The sequence below is a fragment of the Cervus canadensis genome, chromosome 14, assembly GCF_019320065.1.
Source record: "Cervus canadensis isolate Bull #8, Minnesota chromosome 14, ASM1932006v1, whole genome shotgun sequence".
Lineage (NCBI taxonomy): Eukaryota > Metazoa > Chordata > Mammalia > Artiodactyla > Cervidae > Cervus > Cervus canadensis.
Window position 1 is genome coordinate 68,654,860 of NC_057399.1, and position 11,010 is coordinate 68,665,869.

An 11,010-nucleotide genomic window follows, 5' to 3' on the forward strand; every position below is an offset into this window, starting at 1 on the left:
GTCTGCGCGGCTCTGGGAGAAGAATGTTGTTTCTATGCAGACCATACAGGAGTGGTAAGAGAATCTATGGCAAAAGTAAGAGAAGGGCTGGCGCAACGAAAGAGGGAACGGGAGGCCCAGCAGGGATGGTTTGAGTCTTGATTTCAACGCTCCCCCTGGCTGACCACCTTAGTTTCCACCCTCCTGGGCCCGCTTATAGTGCTATTATTAACACTCACATTTGGCCCTTGTATTTTAAACCGGCTAATGTCATTTATTAAAGAACGTCTAAATACCATTCAGATTATGGTATTGAGGCAGCAATATCAGATGGTAGCTCAGGATGAAGAGAAGGATTCCTCTATAGGAACAAGAAGACAGGGGGGAATGTGAGGCTGCCAGAGTTAATACCGTGACGGGCGGCCTGGACCTAAGTTTTAGCTTCCCCCGAAATGGTAAGATTCCCTACCCCCATCAGGTAACCTGGAGCCAGCCAATCAATATGCTCCCAGTAAGAACAAAGGGAGAGCTGAAAAGCCCGCGAAAGTCTGTACCGATAGAATTACTTTGCAAACATGTAACCAATCCGCTTAAGCCAGCTACTAACCGCTTTTGCATATCTTATAAATTTGTGTACCAAGCTTGAGCCAGGGCTTTTCTGACCCTGCACCACTGTGATGTTTGTGGCAGAAAGCCCTGGCTCGATAATATATGCTTTATATGTAATAGTATTTGACTTTGAAATAGTACACTAATGTGTTACTTTTTATTTCAATAATAAAAAGTAATATTCAGTGTTGGTTGTCATGTACCTTATTGCAATTTTATTTCATTAAAGGGGGAACATACATAAAGGCAAATTTTATTCACTTTTCTTAATTAAATCCTGAAATCTTGGTTATGATACTTGTAAAAAATCTACCCATATGCCTCACTACTGTGGCCTTTTTTGATTATATCATTTTGCCAGCTATCTACACAAATGCCTACACTTCAATCATGGGTAAACTCTTGAGTCAAAAAAAGAAAAGCTACACTGCAGTGGAATGGCAACTGTTAAATACAAATTGCAACTCCATCACAAAAATAAAAGATATCATTGATAAACAATTTTCCAATTAAAATGACAAGTATGAAAATCAGTAAATGCATAGATTAAATTTTGACCAGAGTGTAGGAAGATTTACCGGAAAATTAAATGACCTGAATTGTTTTGTTGAACTGGAAATAAAGCAGTGGTCTGGAAACAAGAAATGCAAATTATATTCCTGGATTTATAATTTATTAACTGTGACAGAATCTTCTACCTCCCTGAGGATCAATTTCTTTTCCATAAAAAATGAAAGTTATAGATGACCTAGATGACTGCCAAGGTCTTTCTATTTATGGAATTGGATTTCCGTGAACAACTTCTGACAGAGCAGCTCCAGAATGGGATAAGCTACAGACCAAAAGACACAGTGATAAGAAGCTAGAAGGAGCTATCAGGGCCTGAACACATATATCATTTGGATAGAAGGAAATCCAGGTCAGCCCAGATTCATTTCCTAGCTTCTCTGTAACCTCTCTGAATGACCTCTGGGAATTTTTGCTTTATTTTGGTCTCCCAACTACAGAGAGTTTTGAAAATTACATGAGATAAGAGTGGGAAAGCACCTTTCTCTCTTGGAAAATTCCAATGGAAAATTATAAATAGTTTCTATAGTTCATAATCTAAATAGCTGCTCAGATTTTTGCTGTCATAGATGATATCGAAGATGACAAATTACTTCTCTATTTATCAGGCTCTAAAAGGAATGTACACACTTTGATACAGCCTGTTGGGAAAATTAGGACTCCCTAACTGAAAGGAAAACAACTCTGGGCCTTGTAATAGTAAAGAAATATAGCTCTACTAAGGCATGAATTTAAGACATTTGTCTTCAGTAGATGTTGATTTTGCCAGGTTGGGTGAATTAAAGTTGCACTGGAAAATTTCTTGGGAAACTTGGTACTTTTTCATTTTCTTACAAACCACGTGAATAATTTTTAATATTTATGTCTTCTTTACACTTTTCCCCGCTGAAATTCTAAGATGAACAGTGACTTAATTAATTCCACTTTTAGGTTTATTGGTAAACACAGCCAATCCAAAGTAAGTCTAACTATCAGTGAGAAAAATGGGTTCCAGGTTTAGTCTAGCCCTGCCACATGGTATTTGCTGAAAAGCCTGTCTCTTAGCTCTGCCAATTTATCAAGGAATTATGCACTAAACCTGGAAGCTTAGTGGTCAAATGTTCTACCAAAGAAAAATGTTTTATTCTATTTTTAAAATACCAAGAGCATTAAAAATTATATCAGTGTTTTTCATTTAATCTTTTTTTTTTCTGTTTCTCTCTCCGGATAGTTGATTGATAGGTAGATAGATAGATATGAATTCATTTTAAAATGTAATTAATTTAAAAATAATATCTTAAAAATCCTATAATTGGATGTTATAAACACATAGAACCATCTTACCACAAATCTCCTCCTGTTTTCCACTTTCCAGAAATACAGAAATGGAAGACAGGGGCAAAAAGAAAAGATGACAGAACAAATGAAAGAAAGAGGGATTTTAAGATGGCAGGAGGGGAAAAGGCAGACTGAAAGATGAAAGAGAAATAAATGGCAAAAATAGGGTAGGATAATGAGGCAGCACGATGAGTGGTAATTAAATGTCTTGCGATTTTTCTTTCCATGCCTTCCTGCTTGATATTATGTGCCTAATTATTTTTTAAGTGTGTTTTCTGATTATTTTGCCTCACAGGAACTGTTTCTTCTTCCATTCAACTCGCAGTGGAGACAACTGTGGTGGTGGAGACAACTTTTGATACCATTGCCTCTTCCCTAGTCTAGTAGATCTTTAAGCAGAAGACAAGTGCATCAACTTCCAAGATGTTACAATCTAAGATGTTTTGTAAATAAGTTCATGTGTGTCATTTTTTTAGATTTCACATGTAAATGATATCATATGATATTTGTCTTTGTCTGCCTTACTTCACTTATTAGGCTAATCTCTTGGTCAAAATATGTTGCTGCAACTGCCATTATCTTATTATTTTCTATTTTTTATGTCTGAGCAACATTCCATAATATGTGTGTGTGTGTGTGTGTGTGTGAGTGATAGCATTAGTCACTCAGTCATGTCCAACTCTTTGCGACCCCATGGACTGTATAGTCCACCAAGCTCCTCTATCCATGAGATTTCCCAGGCAAGAATACTGGAGTGGATTGCCATTTTCTTCTCCAGAGGATCTTCTCTACCCTGGAAATAAACCCAGGTCTCTTGCATTGTAGGCTGATTCTTCACTGGTTGAGCCACCAGGGAATCCTACATCTTCTTTATCCATTTGTCTGTCCATGGATACTTAGGTTGCTTCCATGTCTTGATTATTATAAATAGTGCTGTTATGAACATTGGCCGGCAAGTTTATTTTAAATTTTTGTGTTTTTTCTGGATATATGCCCAGGAGTGGAATTGATGGATCATATGATAAGTCTATTTTTATTTTTTTAAGGAAACTCCATGGGCTTCCTAGATGGCACTAGTGGTAAAGAACCCATCTGCCAATGTGGTTTCAATCCCTGGGTCAGGGAAGAACCCTGGGGTAGGAAAGGGCAACCTGCCCCAGTATTCTTGCCTGTAAAATTCCACGGACAGAGGAGCCACAAAGAGTCAAACACTCCTGAGCTACTGAGCACAAGGAACCTCCATACTATTCTCCATGGTGGCTGCCATACTTGCTCTGCTTTGTAAACTGTGAAACAATGACAAAAATGATGGCCATTATTACTTCTTTTTTTTTTGTAGTAATATTACCAACAAAGTAGAGGTATAATAATTTATTTCCCATTTCTAAGTTTTGTTGCACCAATTTACCCCATTTTTTACGTACTTACGTGGCATTTAAAGAAGTGTTTTGGTACATTGGGCTTCCCCGGTGGCTCAGACGATAAAGAATCTGCCTGCAGTGTTGGAGGTTCCCTGGGTTGGGAAGATCCCCTGGAGAATGGAATGACAATCCACTCCAATATCCTTGCCTGGAGAATTCCATGAACAGAAGAGCCTGGCAGGCTACATTCCATGGGGTCACAAAGAGTCAAACATGACTGAGTGACCAACTCTTTGGTATAATTGTCCTCCCTATGACCCATTCTGCCTTGTCTGTAATTTTTTTCTCCTGGACAATTGATTTCCCAGTTTCCCTTGTTACAATTCACTTAAGCCTCAGGAATCTCCATCTAAGCCTATAGCAGTATTTTTATAGACAGCAAACTGTTCCCCATATTTGGGGGAGGCAATAAAATTAAACTAACTTATTTACAATAACAGCCACTTGTTGCTATGAGATGTGCCATGACAGGACTGAAAATCATTCTCTTGGTCATGCAAGCAGAAGGTATAAATAAGGCAGCCAGAGAAGTTTTATTTGTGTTAGCAACAGATGCAGAAGAGCAAAACAGCTACTCCAATAATACCTCCCATATGCTGGTGCAGACAAAAAGAAGACCTAACTGTCCCCAGCTAAGTGAATTAGTGCTCCTCAGTGTTGCCATTGCCCAGGGCAGGGTTTTGTTCTTCCTCTAGGATGTCTTTTCAGTGCCAAATATCTCTGCAGTCCCACTAACAAGGAGCCAGGCTGCCTGGATGGACTCTGATTTGGACCTATTCCAAGGACAATGATTGGTTTATTCACAGGCTGTTCACGTGCTATCTCCTTTGACCTTGGATGCTCTTCAGAGTTCAAACAATGCAAATTGGTGGTTTTGTTTTTCTTTCCACTTAGGTTTCAGAATCACCTTTCTTGGCCCTGTCAACACCTCCTCCCTTCAAATTTGCTTCACTGCCCCCAAAATATGAAGTAGAAAAGATTGAAGCTGCCTCTGAGGCAGACTAAGTGTTACACTCAGTCGAAGTTTAAAGAAACAAGGCCTTGAAGTTGCATTTTAACTCACAATCTTATGAGAGTTTTACATTTTTTCTAGCACAATGGATGTGGCTGATAAACAAATCTCCCTTTTTCACTATAGGGCACCCTTCTCATTCATATAAACATTAAGAATAGTCTTTAAAGAAAATAGAAATCCTAGTCTGGCCAATGTGGAATCAAAAAGAATGAGAAATACACATTTTTGCCTTCATGTTAGTGACATAATATGGATTTCCTACATGTGTATCAGAATGTCCGGATTTTTAAAAATAGCCTTTTTGCTCTGGCTGGTTTCTCAAATAACCTCAGAATATTTGTGGTCTGTAAATAAAATTTTGATAGTTTGCATTTATCCACTCATATATCAAATACTTGATTTGAGACTAATATTACATGAAGTACTGTAGGGAGTAAAAAGATGAATTAGTATATTTAAGTAGATCAGAGCTCAATAGAAGAGATTAATATCGATACATAAGCAACTTTTATACCTACTTCATTCTCCTTCCTGGAAAATGGTGTTACCATTGATTTAGCTCAAGCTAGAAGTCTCAGCATCCTCCTCAATGTTCTCTCCCTCTCATGCATCACACAGCACTGGTTATAAGAGTCTACATAATCTATTTCCAAAATGTTCTTTTAATATTTCTCTTCTAATACACAAATTTGTTCATACATTTAGCTTTCATAAATTTAGCATTCATTCATAGATTGGAATTTTCTTTTTATCTGTTACAACGAATTGCTTATTTGATTATTCTGGATATAGTAGGAAGTTACTGAAATATTTAGAGCCACAGGACTATGTGATTATGCCTGCTCTTTATTTTTTTCTCCTTTCTTTTTTACATTGGAGTATAACTGCGTTCAATATTGTGTTATTTTCTGCTATACAATGAAATGAATCAATCATATGTATATGTATATCCTCTGCCTCTTGGCTCTCCCTCTCATCCAACCTCCGTCTCACCTCTCTAGGTGATCATAGTTGAGCTTCCTGTGCTATACAGTTTTCTACTAGCTACACATGGTAGTGTATATATGTTAATCCTAATCTCCCAGTTTGCAAATGAAGAAACTGACAAAAGATTAATCTCCAAAGTACACAAACAGCTCACACAGCTCAATATCAACACAACAACCACAAAAAAAACACAATCAAAAAATGGGCAGAAGACGTAAATAGACATTTCTTCAAAGAAAACATACAGCTGGGCAAGAGGAACAAAAAAGATGCTCCACATCACTAATTATGAGAGAAAAGCAAATCAAAACTGCAATGAGGTATCATCTCACACTGATCAGAATGACCATCATCAAAAAAGTTTTCTCCTTTCTTGTCCATTTTGCATTATGCTACCTGATAGAAACCTGACACAGGAAGACAAATATTACATGATTCCACTTCTATGAGTTACCTAAAAGAGTCAGACTCATAAAATCAAATAATGGAAATGGTGATCACCAGGGGCTGGGGAGTTATTAATCAACAAAGTGTCAGTTAAACAAGCTAAAGAAGCTATAGAGATCTGTACTATAGTCAACAGTAATGTATTGTACACTTAGCATTTGTTGAAGATATATTTTATGCTATTTCTTATCATAATAAAATTAAATTAAAAAGTACACACACGTGCACACACATACGTACAAAAAAATTTGGCACCATTCCTCAAGCAGGCCAACTAGCTGCATCGTTAATCACTAGTGCACAGGCCGCTATTTGTTTTGATAAAATACATACATTTTCTGGGTATAAGGACTTCCCTGGTGGCTCAGGAGGTAAAGCGTCTGCCTATAATGCAGGAGACCCAGGTTCGATCCCTGTGTTGGGAAGATCCTCTGGAGAAGGAAAGGCAACCCACTCTAGTACTCTTGCCTGGAAAATCCCATGGATGGAGGAGCCTGGTAAGCTATAGTCCATGGGGTCGCAAAGAGCTGGACACTACTGAGCAATTTTCTTCTTTCTTTTTCTTTCTTGTCTACAGAGTTTCAGCCAGAACCACTACCACATGCCTTATAAAAGTTTATCCCTACTGGGAAAGTGTTAGTCATTCAGTCATGTACGACTCTTTGCATCCACATGGACTGTAGCCCACCAAGCTCCTCTGTCCATGGGATTTCCCAGGCAAGAATAGTGGAGTGGGTAGCCATTCCCTTCTCCAGGGGATCTTCTTGACCCAGAGGATCTTCTTGACCCAGGGATCAAACCCAGGTCTCCTGCACTGCAGGTAGATTCTTTACCATCTGAGCCACCAGGGAAGCCCTGACCTACTGGGAGTCCCACATATATCACAGCAGAACAAGCAGACCACTTTACAGTGAAGAATATTGGGGAGTGGGTCCATGCCATTGGCTCCACTAATCAGGTCACATATCAAGCTATCCAGAAGCTGCTCGCCTCACAGAATGCTGGAACAGCTTCCCGAAGGCACAGCTGATATATAATTCTTTCTAAGGATGATATCTACATACTATAGGATACACTATGGACTTTTAATCAAATCACTTTATATGGTTCTATGGCCCCAATAAGAATACAACAATTCAAGAATCAAGTTGTAGAAGTAGGAATGACTCTCCCAACTTTTATTTCCAATAACCTGCTTGGGGAACTTGTTCTCATACTCACAATGCTGGGTTCTGCAGAGTTAAGAATTCTTGGTCCGCAAAGAGGGGACACTTCAGAAAGAATTCCATTGATCTATAAATTTCAGCTGCTCTCTGGGCACTTGAGACAGGTAGCAGCAGTAAGTAGAACTGACGTAATGGCTGACAATTAACCCTGACTGCGGAGGAGGTAGGATTCTCCCTGGAGCAAGGAAGCCTGGAGGAATATATCTGACCTCACACTGGAGCACTTCTTTTCACTCCCTTGCCGTATTATGATGGTAAATGGACAAGCGCAGCATCACAGCCTGAGAAGCCTTGGTAACCCCAGTCTCAGAGCCCTCAGGGATATGGTCTTAGATATGCCACTGAGGTCAGCAAAGCTGTTTACTGAATCGAGAGAAATCTAGAATAGATAGTGGAGAAGGGAGACCATGATCATTTGTTGTGATGTCGGCTGCAATAGGGGAAGCTGTAGTTGGTCCCGCCCACCTCTTTCTCCTATGTTTCTCTGGGGAAGAAGGACCCACCAAATGCCTAGTTGAACTCTTCCCCAACCGTGTAAGAGGCTCCAAGCAGTGCAGGTGTAGACTGCAATGGACGTGAAGCTATAACTCTCAGATCTCCTTCAAGAAAGAACAGTCTGAGGTTGCTTGTCAGTGGGTAATCTCCCGCTGTCAGCCCATGTGATGAGAGTTGGCTTACCCATGGGCGTGGCCTTCCAAAGAGGACCCGCCTTTAATGACTGATGTAGGTAGAGGTGACCCATTCCTCCTTGGGCCACTTTCCTCCCTGGAGGAATCTGTTACTAGCCTGGACTTCAATTCAAATTTCCTACATAATGCCCGCTACACTGTGTTTCAGACTATGGTTCCCAACTGTAGACTTTAGTTGATCCAGCACTGATTTTCTTCATTATTGCGCATTTCTCTGACTAGCAATGTGATGATGTAACAAATGATATTTTTTAATTTAATCGTTTAAAAATTGTGTAATGTTTGGCAAAAAAAATTTAGAAACAGCTATGCAGTGATAGACTTTTTAAAATACCCTTCAAATAATTTGGGAAGCTTGTATAAAAAGCTAAGAAAAAGTAAACAAGTTATAAATTCCTGGAGGAGTGGGAGTGTGCTTTATTCAACTAGCTCCAGAGGGACGCGGAGATAAGTGCTTCCAAAGGAGACGATGCCTGACTCCTCGTGAAACTTGATAGGAGTCCCAGGATTCATGTGGCAGTTGTAAAGGGACCCTGGGTCTAAGGCCTCAGCTGGAGAGGCGTCCCAATTGCCCTGCCAAGCCTCGAGGAGAATCCCGAGTTGTCCCTCGCAACTAGGCAGGAGTCCTGACGTGGCTGAACAAACACGTGTGTGTAAGGGCCATCCCCGTCGTAACTCGAGAATATACCCCAGGTTCCCGCCGCAACTCGAGAAAAACCATGAGACTTCCCCCTCGCCGCGAGATGAGGCCCGATTCCCCTGCACTGCGTGCAGAGCAATTCCGTGTTGCACATCACACATGAAAGGAGCCTTGATTTCCTTGATGGCACTCCAGAGAAACCCCAAGAACACTGTTTCAAGGCTAGAGGGATCCTGAGGTCACTGTAGCAACACGAAAGAGCTCCGTGGACCAAGAATCAACACGAGATGAGAGGTTAGTCCCTGGCTTCGACTCCTGAGGAATACCACCTTACCACAAGCACCTCAAGAGGAGGCTTCTCTCAGCTCTAGGTTGTGAGAGGGACCCTGAGTTTGCGGCCTCAAGTGGAATGGACACCGCGATGCCCTGACCTCGAAATTAAGGCCGGATATCCCTGCAGTGACTTGAATGCAGGCTCGTCTTGCATCTCCCAAGACGAAAGGATGTCTGAATCCCCTGTGGAGACCACAGAGAAAGACCTAGTTCCCCACCTCATGGCGACCAGAGGCCTCACATCCTTTGAAAACTCCAGAGGTACGCGGAGATCAGTGCCTCCAAAGGAGACGATGCCTGACTCCTCGTGAAACTTGATAGGAGTCCCAGGATTCCTGTGGCACGTGGAAAGGGACCCTTGGTCTCCCGCCTCAGCTGGAGAGGCGTCCCAATTGCCCTGCCAAGCCTCGAGGAGAATCCCGAGTTGTCCCTCGCAACTAGGCAGGAGTCCTGACGTCGCTGAACAAACACGTGTGTGGAAGGGCCATCCCCGTCGTAACTCGAGAATATACCCCAGGTTCCCGCCGCAACTCGAGAAAAACCATGAGACTTCCCCCTCGCCGCGAGATGAGGCCCGATTCCCCTGCACTGCGTGCAGAGCAATGCCGTGTTGCACATCACACAGGAAAGGAGCCTTGATTTCCTTGATGGCACTCCAGAGAAACCCCAAGAACACTGTTTCAAGGCTAGAGGGATCCTGAGGTCACTGTAGCAACACGAAAGAGCTCCGTGGACCAAAAATCAACTCGAGATGAGAGGTTAGTCCCTGGCTTCGACTCCAGAGGAATACCACCTTACCACAAGCACCTCAAGAGGAGGCTTCTCTCAGCTCTAGGTATGTGAGAGGGACCCTGAGTTTGCGGCCTCAAGTGGAATGGACACCGCGATGCCCTGACTCGAAATAAGGCCGGATATCCCTGCAGTGACTTGAATGCAGGCTCGTCTTGCATCTCCCAAGACGAAAGGATGTCTGAATCCCCTGTGGAGACCACAGAGAAAGACCTAGTTCCCCACCTCATCGTGACCGGAGGCCTCACATCCTTTGAAAACTCCAGAGGTATGCGGAGATCAATGCCTCCAAAGGAGACGATGCCTGACTCCTTGGGAAACTTGATAGGAGTCCCAGGATTCCTGTGGCACTTGGAAAGGGACCCTTGGTCTCCCGCCTCAGCTGGAGAGTCGTCGCAATTGCCCTGCCAAGCATGGAGGAGAATCCCGAGTTTTCCCTCGCAACTAGGCATTAGTCCTGACCTCGCTGAACAAACACGTGTGTGATTCAGTTTCATTATCCTCATATTTTTCACACCTATACATGCTCCTCATATTTTTGACTCCTTTTCATGCTCTTCATATTTTTCTCACCTTTTCTGCTCCTCATATTTTTGACACCTTTTCATGCTCTTCATATTTTTCAGACCTTTTCATGCTCCTGGTATTTTTCAGTATTTTTCAGACCTTTTCATGCTCCTCGTATTTTTCAGACCTTTTCATGCTCCTCGTATTTTTCAGACCTTTTCATGCTCCTTGTATTTTTCACACCTTTTCATGCTCTTCGTATTTTTCACACCTTTTCATGGGCTTCGTGTTTTTCACACCTTTTCATGCTCTTCGTATTTTTCACACCATTTCATGATCTTCATATTTTTCACACTGTTTCATGCTGCTCATATTTTTGACAACTTTTCATGCTCCTCATATTTTTCAGACCGTTTCTTGCTCCTCATATATGTCAGACCGTTTCATGCTCCTCATATTTTTTCAGACCGTTTCATGCTCCTCT

At 41.6% G+C, this 11,010-nt stretch overlaps 1 non-coding gene across 1 annotated transcript; it reads left to right on the forward strand.

Moving 5' to 3' along the window:
* Positions 1-6,695: 6,695 nt before the first annotated feature.
* TRNAY-AUA lies at positions 6,696-6,768 on the forward strand. Its single transcript has one exon. It is a non-coding gene; the product is annotated as a tRNA-Tyr (tRNA).
* Positions 6,769-11,010: the final 4,242 nt, after the last annotated feature.